The sequence below is a fragment of the Lithobates pipiens genome, unplaced genomic scaffold, assembly GCF_037356315.1.
Source record: "Lithobates pipiens isolate NorthernLeopardFrog02 unplaced genomic scaffold, aLitPip1_a1.2 Scaffold_28, whole genome shotgun sequence".
NCBI classification, from domain to species: Eukaryota; Metazoa; Chordata; class Amphibia; order Anura; family Ranidae; genus Lithobates; species Lithobates pipiens.
This window is the reverse complement of record NW_027507789.1, coordinates 58,511,258-58,539,204: the sequence shown is the minus strand read 5'-3', so window position 1 is coordinate 58,539,204 and position 27,947 is coordinate 58,511,258. Positions and strand designations below refer to the sequence as shown.

The window sequence follows — 27,947 nt, the reverse complement described above, 5'->3', positions numbered from 1 at the left end:
AACTGGTAATTGCGCGGTCATGCAATGTTGTACCCAAACAAAATTTGCGTCCTTTTCTTCCCACAAATAGAGCTTTCTTTTGATGGTATTTGATTGCCTCTGCGATTTTTATTTTTTGCGATATAAACGTAAAAAGACCGCAAATTTTGAAAAAAAATTATATTTTCTACTTTTTGTTATTAGAAAAATCCAATAAACTCAATTTTAGTCATACATTTAGGCCAAAATGTATTCAGCCACATGTCTTTGGTAAAAAAAAAGTCAATAATTGTATATTTATTGGTTTGCGCAAAAGTTGTCACATCTACAAACTAAGGTACGTTTTCTGGAATTTACGCAGCTTTTAGTTTACGACTGCCTATCTCATTTCTTGAGGTGCTAAAATGGCAGGGCAGTACAAAACCCCCCCAAATGACCCCATTTTGGAAAGTAGACCCCCTAAGGAAATTGATAAGAGGCATGTTGAGCCCATTGAATATTTTATTTTTTTGCCTCAAGTTGCGGGAAAATTACAAACTTTTTTTTTTTTTTTTTTTTTCACAAAGTTGTCACTAAATGATATATTGCTCATGCATGCCATGGGCATATGTGAAATGACACCCCAAAATAAATTTTGCTGCTTCTCCTGAGTACGGGGATACCACATATGTGGGACTTTTTGGGAGCCTAGCCGCGTACGGGGCCCCGAAAACCAAGCACCGCCTTCAGGCTTTCTAAGGGCGTAAATTTTTGAGTTCACTTCTCACTACCTATTACAGTTTTGAAGGCCATAAAATGCCAAGATGGCACAAAACCCCCACAAATGACCCCATTTTAGAAAGTAGACACCCCAAGCTATTTGCTGAGAGGCATGTTGAGTCCATGGAATATTTTATATTTTGCCACAAGTTGCGGGAAAATTACAAACTTTTTTTTTTTTTTTTTTTTTCACAAAGTTGTCACTAAATGATATATTGCTCACGCATGCCATGGGCATATGTGAAATGACACCCCAAAATAAATTCTGCTGCTTCTCCTGAGTACGGGGATACCACATATGTGGGACTTTTTGGGAGCCTAGCCGCGTACGGGGCCCCGAAAACCAAGCACCGCCTTCAGGCTTTCTAAGGGCGTTACAGTTTTGAAGGCCATAAAATGCCAAGATGGCACAAACCCCCCCCCCCCAAATGACCCCATTTTGGAAAGTAGACACCCCTAAATTTAGGGGTACACTAGTGAGACTAGGTAATAAATGGCGGGTGCCCTGAAACTATAAAAAAATAACTAACCAACCAGCGTCACCTGTAACAGTTATATGGTGATCACTGGTGAAAGGGTTAACTAGGGGGCAATCAGGGGGCTTTATGCGGTAGTATATGGGGGTCCCTGGCGCTATAAAAAGCTGCGGCGAACCTAAATACCTACCTGCCTAACTAGCGTCACCTGTGACACTAATACAGCGATCAGAAAAACGATCGCTTATTAGGCTGGGTTCACACTGGAGCGATGCGGGAACGCCACGAATGCGCGGCGGGTTCCCGCATCGCATGCCTCCCGGCGGCAGTTCACACTGCCCTATGCGAACTGCTGGGAGTGTCAGTGAAATGTTAATGACACCCCCAGATCAGTTCGCATATCGCAGTGCGATCTGCAAACTTGGATCGCATGGTGTGAACACCCATGCGATCCGATTCTGCTGCGGACCAAAAAAAGGGTCCCGTGCGAGTTTGCGGCGGGTGCGGCGGGTGCGACACGAATTCAGCCATACTATCTGTATAGCTGAACTCGAATCGCACAGAGATCGGATGTGATTTGCACTGCAGTGCGGTGCGAATCACATCCGTTCTCATAAACCGCTGCAATGTGAACCCAGCCTTAGTGACACTGGCGACGGGGGGTGATCACGGGGTTAAACCTTTATTGGGGGGGTTAGGGGGGTACCTTAGAACTAAAGGGGGCTAACCCTAACTGCCCTAACAGTTATTAGTCACAAATGACACCCGCCGGGTGATCAGGGGGTTAAACCTTTATTAGGTAATAAATGGCGGGTGCCCTGAAACTATAAAAAAATAACTAACCAACCAGCGTCACCTGTAACAGTTATATGGTGATCACTGGTGAAAGGGTTAACTAGGGGGCAATCAGGGGGCTTTATGCGGTAGTATATGGGGGTCCCTGGCGCTATAAAAAGCTGCGGCGAACCTAAATACCTACCTGCCTAACTAGCGTCACCTGTGACACTAATACGGCGATCAGAAAAATGATCGCTTATTAGGCTGGGTTCACACTGGAGCGATGCGGAAACGCCGCGAATCCGCGGCGGGTTCCCGCATCGCATGCCTCCCGGCGGCAGTTCACACTGCCCTATGCGAACTGCTGGGAGTGTCAGTGAAATGTTACTGACACCCCCAGATCAGTTCGCATATCGCAGTGCGATCTGCAAACTCGGATCGCATGGTGTGAACACCCATGCGATCCGATTCTGCTGCGGGCCAAAAAAAGGGTCCCGTGCGAATTTGCGGCGGGTGCGGCGGGTGTGGCGGGTGCGGCGGGTGCGGCGAATGGCTGAACTCGAATCGCACAGAGATCGGATGTGATTTGCACTGCAGTGCGGTGCGAATCACATTCGTTCTCATAAACCGCTGCAATGTGAACCCAGCCTTAGTGACACTGGCGACGGGGAATGATCACGGGGTTAAACCTTTATTGGGGGGGTTAGGGGGGTACATTAGAACTAAAGGGGGCTAACCCTAACTGCCCTAACAGTTATTACAGTCACAAATGACACCAATGCAAAAAAAAAAATGACATTGGTGTCACTGTGACTGGGGGGCAGGGGTAATTGGGGGGGTGATCGGGGGGTAAAGGGGGGGTGTGAGTGTGCCTGGCATGTTCTACTGTGTGTGTAGAGTGTTGGTGCAACTCACCGATCCGCTCTCCTCCGTGTCGGAACGAAAACTACCGACACGGAGGAGAGAATACATCACTTCCTCTCCTGTGTTTACATTACAGGAGAGGAAGTGATGTCACCGGGGATTTCTATTCGTCGGGAGCGATCGCGAGGGGGTGGCCATGAATGAATGGCCGTCCCCTCGTCCGGGATCGCTCCCGAACGAATACCGACCGCCGCAGGCACCGGGCGGGGGCCCGATCGGGCCCCCGACCCGCGGGAGGCAAGGGACGTACATGTAAGCCCTTATGCCTGCCCGTGCCATTCTGCCGACGTACATCGGCGTGCGGCGGTCGGCAACTGGTTAAGCCATGTGTAATTTAAACCACGTCCTTTTTTCAGCTCCATGTGGTGCGTATTTTTAAATGGGCAATGCCCGCAATTCAGCCTTTATGTATACCCTAGCCTAGCCTGTCTGTGTAGGGGTGGGGCTGTATGGGGTCCCCCATGATTTCTATCAGCGGTCCTGATGGTGATTACCCCTGAATGGTTGCCAGCCAAGGAGCCATCCTCCTTGTACAACAGTAGTTCTAGCCCTCCCTGTAGCTCAGCACTTTACCAAGGAAAGATTTAAAGTATGGTTTACTCTTAACCCCCATACACACTATCAGATTATCTGCTGAGTTTTTCCTTCAGATTTGCCAAAACCATGTAGTAGAAGGGCCTGCCTGATTGCATACACATTGAAACTCCTAAGGTTTGTCCTCATATTATATGGTTTTGGTAAATCTGAAGGAAAATCTCAGCATATAATCTGATAGTGTGTATGGGGCTTTAGGCCTCCTTCACACACAATAGGATCATACAGCTGACATCAGCAGCGAGAATTGGCAAATTCTTGTGGCTGGGATCAAGGGTGCATGTGAACAGCTGCAGCCCCTCAGCCTGTACTAAGCAATGGCAAGCTGAGAGGAGCTATCCCTGTTTGCATGTATCAGCACATCCAGCAGTTGCTTGATAAACAGACAGATGTCATAAATCTGTCCCTAACAACAGAAGCTTCTCAAGGTGTGATTTATTTTTTATTTTTTTGCCATACTTGCTGTGAAGTATATATAATTTGTAGCAACTGTAGAAATAAGGATAGCACTGTTGATCTCTAAACCTTTTAGATCTGTTTGGACACCTGTAACTTGTGGCTGCACTGTAAAGAATGCTATTTTGGGGCTTTAAATGGACCCCCCCAGGGTTGATTCAGGTAGATCCAAGTCAAAATATAAAGTACTTCACCTTACCAGGTGGCTGCACTTGTGTGTTTGTTTTTGGGTTTTTTTTTGTCTGTTTTATATCCTTTACACATGGTGATCCTTCCAGTAACCGTTCTGTCCCAAACAGACATTGTTCACTTACCATACTATATCTATAGAAAAACAGGGTCCAGTTTATTGAGGCTCCAACTAGGGATGATGCTCTGTTGGACCTGGTAATCTCAAACCATGCAGAGTTTATTATCAATATTCGTATAAAAGAACATCGGGGTAGCAGTGACCATAACATGGTTTCATTTGATGTTAGCTGTAAGCAAAAAAAAAACACATACAGGAAAGATAAACACTTAATTTTCCAAGGGTGAGGGCTATTCTTTGCCTATAGTGGTGCCTATATTTAAAAAGGGAACAAAGTCTTTACCAAGTAACTATAGACCTGTTAGTTTAACTTCCATAGTTGGGAAGATACTGGAGAGTTAAATAGAAGACCATATAGATAAGTTCTTGCTGGAAAAAAATATTTTAGGCAACAGACAGCATGGGTTTATGAAAAACAGAAGTTGTCAAACAAATCTTATTTCCTGACAGACTCCATGGCAGCCTACGTATGGGTTAATCCCGCCTCGCATACCTCATAGGACCCCACTCCCATAAATCTTTGCTTCTGAACAGAGACTGTGTTCCTTTTTTGTCCTCCTCCTAGGACCAAGGTCTTTGCTTACCTTATGAAGAGTTCCGGTCCAGTCCTGTTTGCACGAAGATCCTGAGGGTGATTATGGATTCCAGCAGTCCCAGCTATTAGCCGGGTGGAGACGGGCAATATATGCGATGCCATGAAGAGCTTACTAACCTGCCATTGGCAGGCAAGCGGCAATTTGGCCATACATCCTTTGCTATTAGCAGGAGGCCTCTATTTTGATGTCCCGTTCGTGCAGTGGGTGGAGTACCCCCAGTCAGGATGGATCGGGATCGTGCCGTGGCGGTATCGTATTGATTTAATCATTTATCATTATGGCAGCCTGTTTTTGTGTGTTGTTTGTCATCTCCTTTTTTTTTACCATTTCCTGGTACATATGGCGGCTGGAGCGCATCTGCGTTCCAGTCCGCCACCTCTTCCGTTCGTTCTGCGCAGGCGCGTGCCTCGTTCGGATCGAGGCTTGGTCCGAACGTGCGCAGTTTTCGGAAGACGGCGGTGATCGCGCATGCGCGCGAACTCCGCTGACCGACGCCGGGGGGCGTGGTGACGTCACCATTGGCGCCAACATTTAAATAGCTGTCAGATACAGCTATGGTTGGGATTGCTCTTGCTTGGAGGTATGTTCTGTTCGCCAGTAAGCTTTACTATTTGATTCCTGTTGGATGCTTATGGTGTTTCGAATCTCTACAGCATACAGACTTTTTCATTATGGACGTATCATCGCCCCCCAGTGGCCAACCCTTGCGCTGCAGGTAGGAATATTATTTCCTTCTGCTGGTTTTATTTTGGGTAATTACTTTTGTTTTTTCATGCTGTAGTCTTTTCTTCTCTATTTAGCCCTTCTAGGTCTGAACGTCATTTGTCGGCACGCAAAGATACTGACCAGTCTAGGTTACAACATCGTCATTCTACGTCAAGTTCTAGACGCTCTAGATCACCCTCCAGACACCATAGAGATCGGTCAAGATCTGGATCTGGTCGTCATTCAACCCACCGTTCCAGTCGCTCAGAGAAAGCCTGCTGGGGTTGTAAATTTCACGTTCCAGAGGGTAAATCTCTCTGTGAGTCTTGTTATTCCAGAGCTATGAAGGAAAGAGGAGCTGGAGACCAGCAAGTGGAAGCATTGGTCAGGAAGGTGGTTCAAGAATCTCTGAACAAAGCAGAGTCTGATCGGATGTTTAACCCTCCTTCCGTTACAGCTCCAGTTGATGTAGATGCAGACCCTGTAATTCCGGGTCCCTCCAGACAGTGTCTCTCCAAGTGAGTCTTCGGACAGTGAGATTGATGAATCAACTGCAGGTTTTGATTTTTCTCTTGTTCCGCAGCTGGTCAGAGCGGTCAAGGATGCTGTAAAATGGGAAGATCCAGTTGAAGCACCCTCTAAACAGAGGAAGTACTTTAAGCACCTTAAGAAGGATCGCCCGAATTTCCCCTTCTTGGGTGAGCTCGGTGAGATTATTTCAGACGAATGGGGAAAAGTGGAGAGGAAGAACTCCTTGATTTCCAAGATTGCCAAAATGTACCCGTTTAAAAGTGAAGACGTTAAATATCTGGACTCAGCCCCTCTTATTGATGCGGCACTGATGCGTCTGGTCAGGCATGTTACACTCCCTCTTGAAGATACCGTTTCGTTCAAGGATGGTTTAGAGAGGAAGATTGACACCGACCTAAAGCGCATTTATATCACTGCAGGCATAGCCTGTAAGCCAGCTCTGGCTCTTACAGCATTATCTAAAGCCATGGAGTCTTGGACGGATGATGTTGGTGCGGCTTTGGGAAGTGTTTCAGAAGAACTTATCCGGAGTTCACCAGTACATGAACTGAAGTTAGCATCAGTCTTTTTGGGGGAAGCATCCCTTGATATTATCCGCCTAGTGGCACGTGTCATGCTCTCCTCAGTTACTGCGAAGCGCGCTTTGTGGCTTCGTCCGTGAGTTGCAGATCCTGCCTCTAAACAGGCATGGTGTAATATTCCCTTTGAGGGGCCCTCCCTCTTCGGGAATAAACTTGATTCTGCCATTACCCGTGCTACTGGGGGTAAATCATGGTTCTTACCCCAGGATCGTCGCCTCTTGAGTCAGAGGAAAGTTCAGCCCAGACAAGAACAAGAGCGTGCTAGAGATGCTCGCCGTTACAGGCCTGGTCGGGAATATAGGAAGAACTGGAGAAGAACTCTTCAGGCCAAAAATCCTCTAAGTCAACTACATCAGGGGGTAGAGAGGCTTCTAAGTCCTTTTGATGTGGGGCCTGTCCAGACGGAGCAAGTAGGGGCTCGGCTACTCCATTTTCGGCACGTCTGGGCAGCCTCGATTCAAGACCATTGGACTGTCAAGACGGTTTCCTCAGGTCATTCCTGGGTGTTCAACAGTCCGCCCATTTATCAGTTTGTTCCTACAATCCTACCACTTGTGGAAGAAAAAAGAAAGGTACTCCTGTCTTACACAGATTCCCTGTCGGCCCAAGGCGCTGCCATTCCGGTCCCAACCGAGGAGAGATTTCAAGGGGTCTACTCCCCCCTTTTTATGGTCCTCAAAAAGAATGGCTCCTGGAGACCAGTCATCGACGTAACGCATCTGAACTCCTTCATCAAGAAGGAAAAATTCAAGATGGAGACATTACTAACAATACGTCAGTCAATACAACCAGGCGACTGGTTGATTTCCATAGACTTGAAGGATGCTTATTTCCATGTTCCGATCGCAAAAGAGTTTCAGAGGTACCTTTGGTTCGCAGTGGGCGAATTACATACTCAATTATGTCTCCCGTTCGGGCTTACAACATCGCCTCGAGTGTTTTCGAAGCTCTTACTGGCTGTGGTAGCACTAATCAGGATCAAAGGTATACGATTACACCATTACCTAGATGATCTACTGTTGCTTTCCCAAGACAGAGAACAGCTACTGTTACATCGAACTCAAGTCATCTCGACACTCACGGAATTCGGTTGGCTGCTGAACCGGGAAAAAAGTCATCTGGACCCAACTCAGTCTTTGATTTTTCTCGGAGCCCAGTTCAACACGGTCGAAAGTACCATTTCCCTACTGGTGGAGAAAATTCCAGTGATCTGAGACAGGATTCAGCCTGCATTGCATTCTCCTCTTCTCAGAGCCTCGCAGTGCCTCAAGATAATTGGCACTATGGTATCCACAGCCCCCATGATAAAGTGGGCACAATGGAGGATGCGTCCCTTTCAGAAGGGTTTTCTTCTACAATGGGACCAGGGGTCTCGAGACCATCTGGTCAGGATAACCCCCTCCATGCGGGAGAGTCTTTTCTGGTGGTTCCAACGAAAGAACCTCCTCAATTGCCATTCCATAGCTCCTGTCTCTTGGATCACAGTAACGACGGATGCCAGCAACAAGGGCTGGGGCGCCCTGTGTCTGTCAGAAATAGCCCAGGGCGTATGGGAATTTCCAGCCCAAGAGGTAGTATCCAATGTTCTAGAGCTTCGTGCTGCTCTCCGTGCTCTTCAAGCCTTTTCTCACCTGATTTCGGGGACCTCGGTTCTCCTAAGGATGGACAACACGACAGCAGTATCTTATATCAAGAGGCAAGGAGGCACCCGCAGTCTCTCTCTGCTGAAGGAAGTAAGCCCGATCATGTCTTGGGCTCAGATGAACTAGTCAAATCTGACGGCGGTTTATCTCCCCGGAATTCAGAATGTCCAGGCGGACTTCCTATCAAGGTTCTCCCTGGACAACAACGAGTGGTCTCTCCATCCCGAGATATTCACATGGATTCTGTCTCTGGGGATCCTGCCAGAAGTGGACCTGTTTGCCTCCCCGTGCAATTTCAAGCTGGAGAAATATTATACGAGGTGTCGTTGTCCCCAGGCCTCTTTGTTTACTTCCATGGAAAGAATAAGGGATTGCGTGCTTCTTCGAGAACCATGGAGAACCAAGCTTGGATTGTACAGGCTATTCAAGGGGCTTATAAAGCTAAGGGTTTGGCTCCTCCAGAGGCGGTGACAACTCATTCTACCAGGAGCGTTTCAACATCATGGGCGGCTGCTTGTCATGTTTCTCCAGAAGTGATCTGTAAAGCGGCCTCATGGTCATCAATTAATATCTTTATGACACATTATTGTGTTGAGCCGGCTTCTTTATCTTCGGTTAATTTTGGTTTAAATGTCTTATCTGTTGATGGTGCCAATTCAACCTTTTTTTCTGTTAACCAGCAATTTCCCACCCGGGTGTGTATGGCTAGTTATTTCCCATACGTAGGCTGCCATGGAGTCTGTCAGGAAAACGGAAAATTTATATCAAATACTTACCGTAATTTTCCTTTCCTGATGGACTCCATGGCAGCAGGAGTTCCCTCCCATTTGCTGGAGTAAGTTATGGAACACAGTCTCTGTTCAGAAGCAAAGATTTATGGGAGTGGGGTCCTATGAGGTATGCAAGGCGGGATTAACCCATACGTAGGCTGCCATGGAGTCCATCAGGAAAGGAAAATTACGGTAAGTATTTGATATAAATTTTCCGTTTTCTTTTTATAAAGATGTAAGTAAAACCTTGGACAGAGGGGTGGCGGTAGACGTGATATACTTGGATTTTGCAAAAGCGTTCGATACAGTTCCCCAAACACGGCTCATGTGTAAGGTAAAGTCTACAGGCTTGAAAATATCAGTTTGTAAATGGATAGAAAACTGGCTAAAAGACAATTCAGAGAGTAGCGGTTAATGATTCATACACTGAGTGGTCTAAGGTTATCAGTGGTGTACACCAAGGTTCAGTGTTGGGATCCTTACATTTTAATAGGTAAAGTTGATCAATAGAAAATCTGATTGCTTCTGGGTTTAGGAAGGATTTGTGGCAGATACTGTGTACAAGTAGATCAAGTTCTTGCAAGCAATATTGCCACTTAGGCAAGACACAGATGAAGCTCTCCACTCTTGACATGTGCTAAGGTGATGGCTGAGCTTTGCATTTCTTTCATCTACTCATGCTGGCATGAGGGATGATGGCACCTGTACAGATTCAAACACTAATTTAAAAAAAGTCCATTAATATAGGGTTGCACGTTTTGATGACTAGGTGGAGCACAAGCCAAATTTAACAGGTAAACAACAAACACTATAAACTGTATGCTTGAGGCATGACAGAAGTTGTTTAAAAATATTAAAAATACTTTAAAATGAAATAGTAAAAGAAAAAATTGTATTTTTGTACTCACCGTAAAGGCCTTTTCTCTGAAGTTCATTGACGGACACAGCTCCTTTAATTCTTGGCCTTAGGGTTATCACACCACTTCAGGAGAGGACTAGGCAGAACATATAACACATGTAAAAACAGCAAGACTGCACAGCACCGCCCAGGGGGTGGTCCCTCTGGCTATAACCCCTCACCCAGGGGCATAACTATAGGGGGTGCAGCAGTCGCGACCGCAACTGGGCCCTGTGATGCAGGGGGCCCATGCAACAGCATAGGCAGCTAGGGGTACCAGTGCACTTGCTGCTCTTTAGTTGTGCATTCCCCGGATGACCTGTGTCCTCGGCCGGCTCCTCAGAGTACCCCTCTCCTCCTCCATGCATTGCCGCTCAGTCCGATGTTTGTTCTCTCCAGCCAGAGTCCCGCCCCCCCCGAGTCCGGCCCACACTGCACTGCATACTTCTCCCGGGTAAACAAACTATAAGCACACAGATGCAGTGCAGCCCTATGAGAGCCCCCCGGAGGACACTGCAGGCTTGTCTGCCAGCCCCCCTCCTCCCCCGTCATACACAGATGATGAAAGGTCTTTCTGGGAGATATGCTGATCGCCCGTCCAGCACACTGGATGGAGCCCAGGCCAACATGGATGAGTGCGCGGCCTACAGCTTGGTCATGGTGAGTGAGAGGATCCCATTCCCCACACACCATTACATACCCCCTCCATCTCCCCCTGGGGACAGGGGCCCCTTCTCACGTGGGGACAGGGACTCCTTCTCACCTGGGGGCAGTAACTTCATCTGCCCTGGAGAAAAGGACCTCATCTCTTCTGGGGACGGGGACCCCATCCTGCCTAGGGACAGTCCCCCAATGGGGCACCTAAAAAAATAAAAAAAATAAAAATAATAAAAAAAAAACTACTGATGCCAGTGGTGGAACTACAGGGCTCAGAAAGGTCATACCTGTGACCACGCCCTGGAGTTCCACCGCCGGACTCGGAGGGAAGGGCCCTGGCTGGGGTTCAGGGGGGCCCTTCATGGTTTCTTGCATCGGGGCCCTGAAGGTTCTAGGTACGCCACTGCCCTCACCCTGCTTCCTGCAGCTCAGTTTGTCAAAAAGCAGTACAAACATAAATAGGAGGAGTGGGTGCTGTGTCCATCAATGAACTTCAGAGAAAAGGATTTTACGGTGAGTACAAAAATCCCATTTTCTCTTTCGTTCATTGACGCACACAGCTCCTTTAATTCTTGACTTTAGGGACGTCCCCAAGCAGTCTAAAAAAATGAGGGGTGGAAACAGTAAAACATAACTTCACCCACAACAAAGGGAACACCTCAACAAAGCAGTCACCATCTGAAACGGCCGCCATCAAAACCTGCGGCCAGCTTGTGCATCAAAAGATGCGTTTACAACAAACTAGTAACGTAAAAAAAGTGTAATTGCAACCTTAAACCGCCACCTGCAAAATCTTGTGGCCAAAGCAAGCATCCTAAGATGCGCTTACATCAACTTTGTAGAATTTAGTGAAAGTGTGAATGGACGACCAAATCGCCGCCTTACACATCTGGGAGACAGACGCTTGATGTTGGAAAGCCCAGGAGGCCCCAATTGCTCTGGTGGAATGAGCTGTGACAGGAAAAGGGGGCATCCACTCCTTTAAGGCATAGGCCTGAACCACGATCTGTCTGATCCACCGAGAAATGGTGGACAACGAGACCGCCAGACCTATTTTTGGACCAGCCACGGGACAACAGAGAGTCTGGCTTCCAGAAGGGAGCCATAGCAGACACCCGTAAAGCCCGGACCATGTCCAAGTAATGTAAGGCAATCTGTTTTGGGTGTGTTGGCTTAGGATATAAGGAAGGTAACAAAATGTCCTCATTTAGATGGAATGCCAAACCGCCTTTTGAAGGAAAGAGGGCTGCGGACGTAGCACTGCCTTATCCTTGTGGATGACCAGGTAGGGAGACTTGCATGACAAGGCCGCCAACTCAGAAACCCTCCTGGCAGATGTAATAGCCACTAGAAAAAAATACTTTCTGAGAGTGTTAACAAAGGAATCTCCCTAATGTTCTCAAACTGCGTTTTCTGAAGCACCGATAGCACCAGATTCAGATCCCACAGAGGTAGCGGTGGTCAAACTGGAGGGACTATGTGTCGAACCCCTTGCACAAAGGTACTGATTGAGTCGCCCAATGAATGAGTCGCCAAGGGGCATTGGAAAAAGACAGCCAAGGCTTATATCTGTCCCTTGATGGTGCTTAAGACAAGTTTCTGATCCACTCCTCGCTGCAAAAACAGCAGGATCCTGGAAACCGAATAAGCGCACAGACACCACCCCATCTCCTCACACATGGAGATGTCAGCCTTCCATGTACGATGGTAAATCTTCCAGGAAGAAGACTTCCGTGCCCTCATGCCGTTAAAACGAGTGATGGTAAAGCAGGATCAAGTATCGGACCTTGCGCTAGAAGGTCCTCTTGCAGCGGTAGCCGCCAAGGAACATCCGCCACCAGTCGTACTAGGTCGGCGTAACAAGGACGCCGAGGCCAATCTGGGGCAATCAGAGTTACTGGAATCCCCTTGGCTCAACAGATGTGGTAGAAGCTGGAGTGTGGGGGGAAGGCATAAATCAGCCGATAATGCCCCCATGGGTCCACTGACGTGTCCACCCAGGGGTCTCTTGTCCTGCACCCTCCGATTGAGACGAAAGGCCAAGAGGTCCACATCTGGTGTGCCCCACCTTAGGCAAAGGAGCTTGAATACCTCCGGATGCAAAGACCATTCCCCTGGGTCCAACATCTGACGACTTAGTCCACCTGACAGTTTTCTATACCTGGGATATATATGGCTGACAGGGTTGGCACATGTCGCTCTGCCCACTGGAGGATGTGAGCAACCTCCCCTGCTGCAGCGGGGCTCCTTGTTCCTCCTTGATGGTCGACGTACGCCCCCGCCATGGTGTTTTTCGACTAGATCCTGATTGAACACCCTTGTAGCCTCCTTGACCATGTGGAGAGGGCAAAGTCTAATCTTCCGAAGCTCAAGCACATTGATCGGCAGTTGGGATTCTTCCCATGACCAAAGGCTCTGTTTTGAGAGGAAGGAACGATCTCCCGGAGACCTCAAACACCAGAGAAGGGAATCCCTGACTAACTGGCTCACCCAAATTTGACAATCCAGGGATAATGGATTTGTTCCATTTTGACAAAATCTCCTTCTGCAAGACTCGAGTGTGAAATTGAGCTTATGGCACCGCCTCAAAAGTGGCTACCATGAGGCCCAGAACGTGCATGCAGAAGCGCAGCATACACTGCATAAGACTACAGGAAAATGGCCGCTGCCTCAGCAAAATGGTGGCGGCCTCTCCTGAGGTAAATTTACTCAGGCACCTCACAGCACAGTAAAAAGGGGCAGTAAAACAAAAACGGACCCTAACAGCTAGTGCAGCCCTTCCAAAGCTCAGAGGACCCCCGGCCAACCTCCCAGGGAATGCCCAGCTGCTCTATCCTGCTCTATCCTGCCAAGGCAGGGAGAGCCCTATTTACCCTTCCTATTGGGATTGCTGGACGCTTTCCACCACAGACCCATCACCCGAGCAGTACGGGGTGGCTGACGGCCACGACACACTGTCACACGCACAACAGTAGCCCAGTCATATGTGTTTCCCCTGGAGCATATAGCTCACCGGCCGCCCCTGGAGCAAAAGGTGCATGTCGTGGCTGACCCAGCACGTAGCTAGGGTCTGCTCACGCTTGATGGCCAGGCTGGGGAGAGTACAAGAATCTATATTATCCAGCCTGTCACCCAGCCGGCTGTTGGAGCAAGGTCCTTCTCCTACACTAGGCAGAAAAAACAGAGCTGCAAGAAGCAAGGTGAGGGGTTATAGCCAGAGGGACTGCCCCCAGGGTGGTGCTGTGCAATCTTGCTGTTTTTAGCTACATAGTTAGTAAGGTTGAATAAAGACACCAGTCCATCCAGTTCAACCTGAGTGAGTGTCTACAATTGTCCCTATGCCTGTACATTGCACACTCACATCGGTCCCTACCCTCAAGGAGCCCACCGTCCAAGTGATATACTAGGGCCAATTTTGGACATAAGCCAATTAACCTACCTGCATGTCTTTGGAGTGTGGGAGGAAACCGGAGTAAACCCACACAGGCACAGAGAGAACATGCAAACTCCAGGCAGGTAGTGCTGTGGTTGGGATTTGAACCAACGACCCTTTTTACTGCTAGGTCAGAGTGCTAACCACTACACCACTGTGCCACCCATGTGTTACATGTTCTGCCTAGTCCTCTCCTGAATTGGCGTGATAACCCTAAGGTCAAGAATTAAAAAGGAGCTGAGTCTATCAATGAACGAAACAGAAATGATAGTTGGAGTAAATGGACTTTTTTCATTTGATTAGAAAATCAAATGAACTTTTAAAAAAATTACTTTTAGTTGATTGGCATCATATTTTGTGTATGTTTCTTCAAAAAGTACATTTTAAATTGTATATTGTATTTAAAATGAAACAATATATAACTTTGCTTTCTTTGAGCCTACGTTTGCATATGCATTGTGGGAAACATAGTGAATCCTGTGCGTTTCCCGCACCGCACTGAAATCGCTTTCGTGCGATCTGCGGGTGTCAACGTTAAATTAACAACACCCCAAAATGGATCGCAATGGGATTGCCTGAATCAGAACATGTAAACTCCCATGCGATCTTATTCTTGTGCTGCAAAAAAAGGGTCCTGAATCATATTGGTGTGGATGTGGTGCACTTTGAGCCATAATGAATGGTTTAAATCGCACCACATAGATGTGTGATTTGCACAGAAATGCAGTGCAAATCACATGCAATGTGCCACATCACAGCTTGAGGCTTCTTTTTACATACAATGCCTTTAAAAAGTATTCATACCCCTTGACATTTTCCACATTTGTGTGGCGTGCATTTGTATTCAGCCCCCCGGGTCAAAACTTTGTAGAGCCACCTTTCAGGTATGTCTTCTTTGCAAAATAGCTCAAGCTCTGTCAGATTGGATGGAGAGTGCCTGTGAACAGCAATTTTCAAATCTTGCCACAGATTCTCAATTGGATTTAGGTGGGCCATTCTAAAGCCGCGTACACACGTAGCCGTCTGTCCGACGTACTTAGTCTGGCGGACTTTCCGCCAGACTGTCCGTCGGACTTTCCGAACGGGCTACTTGCCCACACACGGCACTTTTTCAGCGGACTAATACGGCGTACTAAGTCCGCCGTACTTTTGAAATGAACGGACTCGCCCACACACGCGGAGGAAAGTCCGCTCATTTCGAGCACGTCTCCAGGTAGGCGGGGCCCGCGAAGGAGACGTCGCTGGCCCTGCCGCCTGGTATGTACTTAAAGGGGAACCCCAACGCCGAAAAAAAATCGGCGTGGGGTCCCCCCAAGTCCACAACAGACCCTTGTCCGAGCACGCTACCCGGCCGGCCAGGAAAGGAGGGGCGAGCGAGCGCCCCCCCCCCCCCTCCTGAGCCGTACCAGGCCGCGTGCCCTCAACATGGGGGGTGCCTTGGGGAAGGGGGGGCCACGCGCCCCCCCACCCCAAAGCACCTTGTCCTCATGTTGATGAGGTCAAGGGCCTCTTCCCGACAACCCTGGCCGTTGGTTGTCGGGGTCTGCGGGCGGGGGCTTATCGGAATCCGGGAGCCCCCTTTAATAGGGGGCCCCCGGATACCGGCCCCCCACCCTATGTGAATAAGTATGGGGTACAATGTACCCCTACACATTCACCTGTAAAATAAAGTACAAAAAAAAAACACAACACACAAGATAAAATAATTTATTGCACAGTTCCGGGGGTCTTCCGTCTTCGGGGGTCTTCTCGCCGGACTCCTCCGCTATCTTCTTGTAGCTCTTTTACTAGCGGAGGAGCCCGGCATTCTTCTTCGTCGCCGCGGCCTCTTCTTCCGACTTTGGGGGTCTTGTCCCCCTCTTCGGTTCTTTTGCCGGGCCACCGCGCCTTCTTCTAGCTCTTTTACAGGCGGTGGCCCGGTCTTCTGTCGCCGCCGCCGCCTTCCGTTCTAGGGACAAGGGGCGGGGTCTTCGGTGGATGTCACATGGGTGGATGTCACATGGTGACCCCGCCCCCTTACAATGTCACAGTCCCAGAGGATGCTGGGACTGTCGCCATGTGACATCAACCCATGTGACATCCACCCATGTGACATCCACCGAAGACCCCGCCCCTTGTCCCTATATAAGTCGCCGCGTGCCCGCTCCCCGTCATTGTGAGCGGAGGACTCGGCGAGGCAACATCTGAAGAAGAAGAAGACAAGAACAGAAGAACGGAAGGCAGCGGCGGCGACAGAAGACCGGGCCACCGCCTGTAAAAGAGCTAGAAGAAGGCGCGGTGGCCCGGCAGAAGAACCGAAGAGAGGGACAAGACCCCCGAAGACGGAAGAAGAGGCCGCGGAGACGAAGAAGAATGCCGGGCTCCTCCGCTAGTAAAAGAGCTACAAGAAGAAAGCGGAGGAGTCCGGCGAGAAGACCCCCCAAGACAGAAGACCCCCCGGAGCTGTGCAATAAATTATTTTATCTTGTGTGTTGTGGTTTTTTTTTGTACTTTATTTTACAGGTGAATGGGTAGGGGTACATTGTACCCCATACTCATTCACATAGGGTGGGGGGCCGGTATCCGGGGGCCCCCTTATTAAAGGGGGCTCCCGGATTCCGATAAGCCCCCCGCCCGCAGACCCCGACAACCAACGGCCAGGGTTGTCGGGAAGAGGCCCTTGTCCTCATCAACATGGGGACAAGGTGCTTTGGGGTGGGGGCACCCCCATGTTGAGGGCACGCGGCCTGGTACGGCTCAGGAGGGGGGCGCTCGCTCGCCCTTCCTTTCCTTGCCGGCCGGGTAGCGTGCTCGGACAAGGGTCTGTTGTGGACTTTGGGGGGGACCCCCACGCCGTTTTTTTCGGCGTTGGGGTTCCCCTTTAAGTCCATACCAGGTGGCGGGGCCAGCGGTGTCTCCTTCGCGGGCCCCGTCTACCTGCAGACCCGCTCGAAATGAGCGGACTTTTCTCCGCGCGGGAAAAGTCCACTCATTTCAAAAGTACGGCGGACTGGCATACACACGGCCGAAATGTCCGCCGAAATGCGAGTCCGGCGGGAAGATTGGAGTGCAAAACTTCTTTCTAAGTCCGCCGTACTTTCGGGTCAAAAAATATGCCGGAGGCTACACACGGGGGGATTGTCTGGCGGACTTGAGTTTTCCGGACTTTTCCACCCGCTTGTTTGATCGTGTGTACGCGGCATAAGATCGCCCTCTATTTGGCTCCATCCATCTTCCCACCAGCTTTCCTGTCCCTGCTGAAGAAAAGCATCCTCACAACATGATGCTGCCACCATTATGTTTCACGGTGGGGAATGGTGTGTCTGCCCCACCTAGCATTTGCTTTTAGGCCAAAAATTCTAATTTTTTTCTCATCTGACCAGATCACATGGCTTCTCGTAAGCTGCAAACGGGACTTCTTATGGCTTTCTTTCAACAATGGGTTTCTTTTTGCCGCTATTTCATAGAGGTCAGATTTGTGGAGTGCATGACTAAGGCTGGCCATACGTTATACAATTTTCTTGTTCTTGTTTCCTTTAGATTTACCAAAACCATATAATATGAGGTCATACCTAAACCCTTTCAATTTGTATACAATAAGACAGGCCCTTGCACTACATAGTTGAATGTAAATCTAAAGGAAATTGAATAAGAAAATTGTATAGTGTATGGCCAGCCTATTAGTTGTCTTGTGGACAGATTCTCCCACCTGAGCTGTGGATCTCTGCAGCTCCTCCAGTGTTGCCATGGGCCTCTTGGCTGCTTCTCTGATTAATGCTCTCCTAGCCCGGCCTGTCTGTTTAAGTGGATGGCCATGTCTTGGTAGGTTTGCAGTTGTGCAATACGCTTTCCATTTTTGGATGATGGATTGAACAGTGCTCTGTGAGATGTTCAAAGCTTGGGATATTTTTTTTATAACCTAACCCTGCTTAAAACTTCTCCATAACTTTATCCCTGACCAGTCTGGTGTGTTCCTTGGCTTTCATGATGCTTTTTGTTCCCTAAGGTTCTCTAACAAACCTCTGAGGGCTTCACAGAAGAGCTGTATTTATACTGAGATTAAATTACACACAGGTGAACTCTATTTACTAATTTGGTGACTTCTGAAAGCAATTGGTTCCACAACGTTTTAGTTAGGGCAGACATGTCCAAAATTCAGGCCACGGGCCAATCACAGCCAATGTTTCGATTTTGAACGTCCTGCCTGGTAATTTTGACGTATATATCTTTTGTGCCCCCCCCCCCCAACGATCTCCCAGGGCCGGGGCCACAAAATATATATATGATGACTGCATTTGAGGGGACAAGGAGGAGGCAAGACGAATGCCATACACACAGGAGAATTTCCTGTTTACACAGCAGCCTCTGTAATAAGAAGTCCCGTCTCTTGCGCTGCCATTGGACAACTGTTCTGTCCATCATAGGAGGCGGGACTTTGTATTAAAGAGGCCACCTTTTGGCGCTCGTCCCGCCCCCCTCCAAGGTTGCAGATGGATGGGCATCAATCGGGCTGTACTGATGGCATTGGTGGGTGCTGTACTGATGGAAATGGGGGTGCTGCATTCATGGCAGTGGGGGGGCTACACTGATGGCAATGGTAGGGTTGCATTTATGGCAATAGGGGTGCTGAATTCATGGCACTTGTGAGGCTGCAGATGGGGACTGACCCTTATTCTGCTTCATAGTTCTTTATTTAAAATTCAAGTTTTGTTTTTTTCCTGAAACTTCCCTCTTAAAGTGAAGGTGCGTGTTATACGCCAATAATTACAGTATATCCAATTAACACGCTCAAGCTCATCTCTTTACTCACACACAGCCACAAAGGTAAGAGAATGCTTGTTGGGCAGTGTATTTGTGCTCAAACGAATACGCTTAGACTGAATTTTAATGGTTCAAAGAATGTGAGACAAAATGGTCGGCCCTCACACATGTTCACTTTATGAAATCTGGCCCCCCCTGTTTGGACACCCCTGAGTTAGGGGTATCAGAGTAAAGGGGGTTTTGAAAACCATTTATCCTTAAGGAAAGGGAAAACAGTTGGGACTTTACTGTATATGAGGTGGTGACCTGGTAAGATCAATTGCTTCCATCCCTATTTATAGGTCAAAAAAAGAGGGAACCATTTATCATTTTCATTCCACTTCACAGTAATGTGCCACTTTGTGTTGATCTATCACATAAAATCCCAATAAAATACATTTTTGTTTTTGGGTGTAATGTGACAAAATGTGGAAAATTTCAAGGGATATGAATACTTTTTTCAAGGCACTGTATGTTGCTGAATCAGTTTTGCAGTCTTTTTAACCACTTAAGGACCGCCTTACGCCGATGTACGTCGGCAGAATGGCACGGCTGGGCACAAGCATGTACCTGTACGTTGCTTTTTAAGTGCCCAGCCATGGGTCGGGAGCGTGCCGGCCATGGGACCAGCGGACCCGATCGCTGCTGGTGTCCCGCGATCGGGTCACAGAGCTGAAGAACGAGGAGAGGTCTGTGTAAACAAACCTCTCCCCGTGCTTCCCTGTGTGGCTGTCACCGATCGTCTGTTCCCTTTTATAGGATAGGACGATCAGTGATGTCACATGGCAGGCCACGCCCCCCCTACAATAAAAAAAACATATAATGTCATACATAACACCTACACTGCCCCCTAGTGGTTAACCGCCAGTGTCATTTACACAGGAATCAGTGCATTTAAATAGCACTGATTGCTGTATAAATGACAATGGTTCCAAAAATGTCCGATGTGTCCGCCATAATGTCGCAGTCGCAATAAAAATCGCTGATTGCCGCCATTACTAGTAAAAAAAAAATTTAATAAAAATGCTATAAAACTATCCCCTATTTTGTAAACGCTATAACTTTTGCACAAACCAATCAATAATCGCTAATTGCATTTTTTTTTTATAAAAAATATGTAGAAGAATACGTACCTAAACTGAGGAAAAAAAATGTTTTTTTATATATTTTTGGGGGATATTGATTATAGCAAAAAGTTAAAAATATTGAATTTTTTTCAAAATTGTCGCTCTATTTTTGTTTATAGTGCAAAAAATTAAAACCACAGAGGTGATCAAATACCACTAAAATAAAGCTCTATTTGTGGGAAAAAAAGGACACCAATTTTGTTTAGGAGCCACGTCGCATGACCGCGCAATTGTCAGTTAAAACGACGCAGTGCCGAATTGCAAAAAGGGGCTTGGTCCTTTGGCTGCAAATTGGTCCGGGGCTTAAGTGGTTAAGCCTTTTGCTTACAGGTTGGGTAAGGCTTATATGCACATGTGCAGTTTGGCCCATCGACATCGAATCCCGGTGTTTTCCCAGGGGCCTATGTGGCACAGATATGCGTATTGGGATGTATACCCTAATGCAGGAATTTTGTGCTCGGGGCGCATATACCTAAATGCATATGACCCTAAATCTCTCCTTATAGCACCATTTCATAGATTTATACAGCACCAAAGTGCTCCTTCATGAATGTCTGCATTAGCTACAGTCACGTGCACTGCTCTATACACCCTACTCATCTCATAGTCCCTCGTCCATCTCATATCTACATACCAGCAAAGGATGAAGTTTTATAGGAAATATAGCAAAAGCTCAGTGCAATTTAAAATTAAACTGCTGGTGCATCTCTGTATCAGAGATTGGAGAGAAGAAAAGCGTGGAAGATCATCAGCAAGAGGAAGGGATTCTTTCAGGAGCAGGGGTCGCTGGCAGAGGAATGGAGGGAACAGCCATCTTATTCAAACGAATGGCACTGCCCCACAGAATGCATCTGCTCCTGAGGAAGGGGAATGTTTTTCACTACACATTTCAAGCCAGATGGATGCAATTTCTTTGCTACATCAAGCTCATATATCTTTGACTTTATATATGATCCATTGCCAACTATGAACCAATGTTTTTACTGTATAATGAGATATATCTACACAATCAGCTTTTTAACCTATGTCCGTAATTTCTCAATGTGTTATGATCCAGCCTAATCATGATGAATATGTTTTAATATTTGAATGAATTCATGCAATAATGGAATACAATGTTTTTATACCACATTGTTGATGAGGCTTTTGAATAATAAATCTTGCTCTCAACATTATTGTGTAATATTGCATTATGTTACTATTTCCAGTACGATATGTCCATATATGAATTATTGATGTGTTTACTTTACTACCTATCACTGACATTATTATGCACCTTTAAAGTCCCAACGCCTTTTAAATTTACACTGAACAGCGATGGAGGCACTTGATTGCTATACTTTGTGCCTAATTTCAAATCCCAAAACTTCCGCCCTTTTATAACATTCATATTCAACTTTTGAGGGTTAACATTGAAGTCTATGGCCCTCATGAAAGTTAGAAAGTAGTGCATGAACTACTTTGAAGTTACTGCAACTTTAGGTCCCACATATATGAATGGTTATTATTGGAAAGCATGGGGGATGACTTGTCATATGACTTTGAAAGTTGCATGACAAGTCGCACAAGTGTGAATAGAGCCATAAGGCCTCATGCACACTGAGTGTAAAAATGGCAATGAAACACTTAACAGGCCTAAACATGTTTGCAAAACACAGCTTTAGGTGCATTTTTTTTTTTGTTTTGTTTTTAAGCTGCTTTTCTCCTGCCAGGACAAAAAGTTGTTCAGAAGAGTTGGGCATCGGTAAGGTGAACTTACCAATACTACTTGAGTAAAGCCGCGTACACACGATCGGATTTTCAGACAGGAAATGTGTAATGACAATCTGTTGGCGGAAAATCTGACTGTTTGTACGCTCAATCGGACATTTGTTGTCGGATTTTCCGCAGACAAATGTTGAATCGCAGGCAAAATGTCTCTTGTCGGATTTTCCGAGCGTGTGTACACAAGTCCGTCGGACAAAAGTCCAAAGTACAAACCCGCATGCTCGGAAGCAAGGAGGAACCAGAAGCGGTCGGTCTTGTAAACTAGCATTCATAATGGAGAATTCACATTCATGACGTGGCAAATTATAAAATCTCGAAATGCAGCGCATAGTCTCTTCTTCTTTAATGGGATAATAATGAAGCTGCTTTGCTGGTGATACTTATGGAGTTATTGCAAACAAATTTTCAAAGGCTTTTTTTTTTCTAGTGGTATCAAGAATGATATTATTATGCTTTTTTTTCTTTTTTTTTGGGGCAAGTTACCACAACACCATTATCCCGTCGTTTTTAAGATCAAAGATACAACTATGTTGATGTCCCTTGTTAATTTTACATTGTATTTTTTAAATGTTAAATACTGCCTACTCCCAAATTTTCATTGGAAGTAAAACACATACCCAGCTATTATTCTCCACAATTTTTGTTATTGTGCATTACAAAAAGAAAACAAATACAATTAGACATGCTATCTGCCAATAGAACTTAACCAAAAAGTGCATTCTATGCATCCAAAAATATAGAAAATATAACAAATCAAATCATTATTATTCAACACAAAAATAAAATAAAAGCCCCATGCATGTGTCCTTAATATAGGGGGCAGCAATGCCAAGAGTTGGTGAAAGCAGGGGTCCGTCATCCTGAGATAAATCCGAAAATCATCTGGATTATTCTCCTGGAGCTCCTGCAGCAAAGGCATATGACATAATTGGTCACGATTATTAAAGCAACCAATTTTTGGTCCAAGAAATCCTCCTCCTCCTGTTCCTGGACTGGACTTGGGTTAAAGCAATTGCTCAAAGGCCAATAATAAATAACACATTATCTCCTCCGATTCCGCAACATGTCTGGTGGACGAACGGCCGTTCAGAAACGAACTGAAAAGCACAAAATGAAAAGCGTGAATCATCACTCACCAAATTTCTACTAACACAAAATTAGCAGAAGGAGCCCAAAGGATGGCACTAAAGAGCTGAAAAAACACGTAGTATGTCACTATGCTTATGTTTGTTGGCCGACAATTCCTTACCGTTTGTATGACAAAATCCAGGCACACGCCTTCGGACAGAAGTCCAAGGTTTTGTTTGCAGAAAATCCGATCGTGTGTACAAGGCTTAAGAGGCAGCAGTTGCTTATATTTATTGAAAATATCAATTCCCGAGGGTCATGTAAATTCAACCACTTTATAGTCACTGACTTAGAAAAAGTATACAGATCAGGACTTTTGATTTTACTCTGACATTTCTGATCTGCATACTTATTGTAGGACAAATCTCAAAGCTAAACTCAACTCAACCAAAATATAACTTTTTTCAATAAATGCTAATAGATCTCAGAGACATAGACTGCTACAAAGTGATGTAGGGAAGGTCAAAAATAAGTTGCCCTTTGTGCTAATTATAGCTCCAGGCAGTGGGACTTAGCCCCCCTTCACATCGATGCGATTTGACAGGTCAAACCGGGGCCTATTGCTGGCAATAGGAGCGTCCCAATCGGTGCAACACAGACTTTGCAGGACCCTTTTTCTCAAACCTGGTCTTTTAATAGGTGGAGTTTGAGAAAGTCTTGTTACTTTGATTACAGTGCGATGTAGGCTAGGCACTGGGGGTTATTTACGAAAGGCAAACCCACTTTGCTCTGCAAGTGCACTTGAAAGTGCAGTCGCTCTAAATCTAAGGAGTAGATCTGAAATGAGTGGATTTTATCATCCAATCATGTGCAAGCTAAAATGCTGTTTTTTTATTTTCCTTGCATGTCCCCCTTGGATCTACAGCGACTTTACTTCCAAAAGCACTTGCAGTGCAAAGTGGATTTTCCTTTAGTAAATAAACCCCACTGTGTCTTTGGAATCCAGAAGTGTGAAAGGGGTCTGAACTTGGGCCCCAGGTAACTGCTATATTTTTACTATGGTTAAACCTGAAGTTTAGCTTAAAAAAAATGTTTTTGCTATAGCTTTAGTTACATTACTTACCTGTAATGAAGGCTGTTCTGGGATTTGCAGTCTATTGGGTTCAGTAGAAATCTTCACTGCAGGGCTGCCCTGTCCTCTTCCTGCCACTGAAATTTCAGCACTGTGTGGGTCAACCGTTTTAAGTCCCTGGGCTTATCTGCATTAAAGATGATCTGATGTAGAGTAGATACCCCCCTCTCCTCCATTGAGAAGTACTCTTTAATTGATGTTCCACTGATGCAGAGTGGACACGGACATCACTCGCTATTCTTTATGGCAGGGGGTGGCAACCTTAAAGCTCCGCCTGCCCCTTTAAAAATTAAAAGTCAGCAGTTACACTTTAGCTGCTGACATTTAACATTAGGACACTTACCTGTTCTGGAGTCCTGTGATGATGGCACCACAGCCGATGTTTACAATGGCTGCACGGGTGCTGCCGCCTCCATTGCAGGTAAGGGAACCCAGCAGTGTAACCTTTCAGCTTCACAGCCGGGTCCCTACTGCGCATGCACGAAGCATGCTGCGCTCTCTCACTGGCCCAGCAGAAGGGGAGGGAGGAGGAGGGGACCAAGCTGCTGATGTAATTCAACCGGTCTCCCAGAAGAGGGGACAGAGTACTTGTAAAAAATAGGTACCCATCCCCCCCAAAAGGTGCCAAATGTGGCACCGGGGGGGGGGGGTAATCAGATAACAATAGTATCCTATTTTGGGTGGAACTCCGCTATAAAGAGGTGGAGATCTACCTGACCAACTTAAGAGAAATCAAAGATCACCGAGCACAGTTTTGCCTCCTCACACCTGATTTAAACCTCTAATTGCTGTACTACCATGTCACAATCATGTGCAGTGCAAAGCAATCGTGGGTTTAAATCAGATCAGGCTGAGGCAGCAGCCAAAAGTGTCTACATGCTGCAGCAGGGATTAACCCCCCCCCCCCCCCCCCCCGTTGCTCGGCTGGGTGCTACCGCCTGCCAATCCTGACCCATTCAAGTAAATGTACCTATGGGATCATCTTTAGTAAAGCGGAAGCTGTTAATCCCAACAGTGCTGGAAACTCAGCAGTAGGAAGAGGACTGAGCTGCTCTGCAGTGAAGACTTCTATAGAATCCAACAGCCTGCACATTGTGCAATATACTTTATTACAGGTAAGTAATGTAAGTAAAGCTGTTGAGGAAAAAAATAAGCTAAACTTCACCTTTAAACCAGCCCTGGTTGTCATGCTATCGACCTTTATTACTTGTCCTTGACAAGCATATAGTAAATGATCTCAGAAGCATTCATGTCAGAGGCTCAGCATGACACCTACTAAAGTTATCATTTTTTAATGGGAGATCAGGAATGGCAGCTTCCATATTTCCATCATGACAGATTTCCTCTAAATCTAACTATTGGCCAGTGAGACTTCTCCTCAAGATAGTGGACTAATAAGAAGGCACAGAGGTTGGAGGGGGAAGTCCAAGTTTTTGTCTGATTCAATTCAATCTGATACTCACCAGACCACTTGGGTATCTGGGGCTCCCAGATGACTTAACAGAGGTGCCTTCTGTGTGTCTACAAGAACAGCCCAGGATATGTCCTGTCAGCTTTCAAAGCAAACTATTAGACAGAAATATGGAAGCTGATACTGCTAACTTGTACTTTTACCATACACTATGGCTGTTATCTTTTCTTTATCACCTAAAGAGGATAACAAACTAGAAATAAAGTGCCACACCATAAGGCCAAAGTCCAGATATAAGTTTACTCCAGTTTTAAAAATGTACACAAAAACAATGAGTTTGGGGGCCCAAAATGCGGCCAGTAATGTAAAATAATACAACATGTTTTAGGGGCCAAGACAGTGAAAAAACCTATACAAAAGCCAATGTTTTTCAGAGGCACAGGCAAGTAGTGCACACTAATTCAATTTCCTTTGGGAACCAAGACGTGGCCAATTATTGTACACAAAGTCGATGTGTTTCAGCGACCAAACCACAACCAAAATGTGTACACTAATCCAACGTGATTTGGGGGGCAAGATGCAGCCAAAAAATGTACACAAAGCCATTGTGTTTCAGGAGCCACAATACAGCCAAAAAATGCACACAAAGCCAATATACTGTATTTAGGACAGCAAGGTGCGGCCAGAAATGATACATAAAGCCAATGTGTTTCAGGGGCCAGGGCATGCCCTATTGGCCAAGAAACATACATAAAGTCACCAACCTTTGAGACCCCAAGATGTGGCCAAAAATGGCCAAAATAAGTCATATTAAGGAATCAGGGGCTATGACGGATGCTTTCATATCATGTTTGTTGGGCTGTGTAGGCAGGTGCAGTTTGCATCCTCCACTGCAGGTGGCACTCAACCACAGTGACTCTTCAGCTGATGAGGCAGTCAGGAAGAATCTGGTTCCTCTAAAGTTTCCTGGGTCACTGGGGAAGTGATCTGGTTGGATGCTGTTGCTCAATGTGACTCTGGGAGCCATCTTGGGTCAGACAAACTTTATTAAGGCCCCAGCTCCTGGGATTGACATGCTTTATGCGCATGAGTAGTGCAGGGAAAGGTACACCACCTGTTAGGGACAGCACTAGTGATAAGGAAGGGTTCCTGACGAGCTAAGGGTCCCAATTCTTCAGGACATCTTCACAATTAGGCACCCAGGCCCTATTCTGCCCCTCTCTACAGATGCTGTCATTCTGGCTGGGACGTTGCTGTAACCATGAGTGCACCTGGTTGAGCAGACTTCCCACCAAGATTGCATTGCTTCAAGTGGTTGTAAAGGCAATAAAAATATATATATACAGTGCCTTGCGAAAGTATTCGGCCCCCTTGAACTTTTCAACCTTTTGCCACATTTCAGGCTTCAAACATAAAGATATAAAATTTTTATTTTTTGTGAAGAATCACTAACAAGTGGGACACAATTGTGAAGTGGAACGAAATCTATTGGATTTTTGAAACTTTTTTAACTAATAAAAAAATTAAAAGTGGGGCGTGCAAAATTATTCGGCCCCCTTGCGTTAATACATTGTAGCGCCACCTTTTGCTGCGATTACAGCTGCAAGTTGCTTGGGGTATGTCTCTATCAGTTTTGCACATCGAGAGACTGAAATTCTTGCCCATTCTTCCTTGCAAAACAGCTCGAGCTCAGTGAGGTTGGAACAGCGTTTGTGAACAGCAGTTTTCAGCTCTTTCCACAGATTCTCGATTGGATTCAGGTCTGGACTTTGACTTGGCCATTCTAACACCTGGATACGTTTATTTGTGAACCATTCCTTTGTAGATTTTGCTGTATGTTTGGGATCATTGTCTTGTTGGAAGATACATTTCCGTCCCAGTTTCAGGTCTTTTGCAGACTCTAACAGGTTTTCATCCAGAATGGTCCTGTATTTGGCTGCATCCATCTTCCCCTCAATTTTAACCATCTTCCCTGTCCCTGCTGAAGAAAAGCAGGCCCAAACCATGATGCTGCCACCACCATGGTTGACAGTGGGGATGGTGTGTTGAGGGTGATGAGCTGTGTTGCTTTTACGCCAAACATATCGTTTTGCATTGTGGGCAAAAAGTTGGATTTTGGTTTCATCTGATCTTCCACATGTTTGGTGTGTCTCCCAGGTGGCTTGTGGCAAACTTTAGACAAGACTTTTTATGGATATCTTTGAGAAATGACTTTCTTCTTGCCACTCTTCCATAAAGGCCAGATTTGTGCAGTGTACGACTGATTGTTGTCCTATGGACAGACTCTCCCACCTCAGCTGTAGTTCTCTGCAGTTCATCCAGAGTGATCATGAGCCTCTTGGCTGCATCTCTGATCAGTCTTCTCCTTGTCTGAGCTGAAAGTTTAGAGGGACGGCCAGGTCTTGGTAGATTTGCAGTGGTCTGATACTCCTTCCATTTCAAAATGATCGCTTGCACAGTGCTCCTTGGGATGTTTAAAGCTTGGGAAATCTTTTTGTATCCAAATCCGGCTTTAAACTTCTCCACAACAGTATTACGGACCTGCCAGGTGTGTTCCTTGGTCTTCATGATGCT

At 46.4% G+C, this 27,947-nt stretch overlaps 1 long non-coding RNA gene across 1 annotated transcript; it reads right to left on the bottom strand.

Moving 5' to 3' along the window:
• Positions 1 to 22,386: 22,386 nt before the first annotated feature.
• Positions 22,387 to 25,529, bottom strand: LOC143934856 (uncharacterized). Its single transcript, XR_013263389.1, has 2 exons — positions 25,426 to 25,529; positions 22,387 to 22,859 (listed from the first exon to the last, which is right to left on the bottom strand). It is a non-coding gene; the product is annotated as an uncharacterized LOC143934856 (long non-coding RNA).
• Positions 25,530 to 27,947: the final 2,418 nt, after the last annotated feature.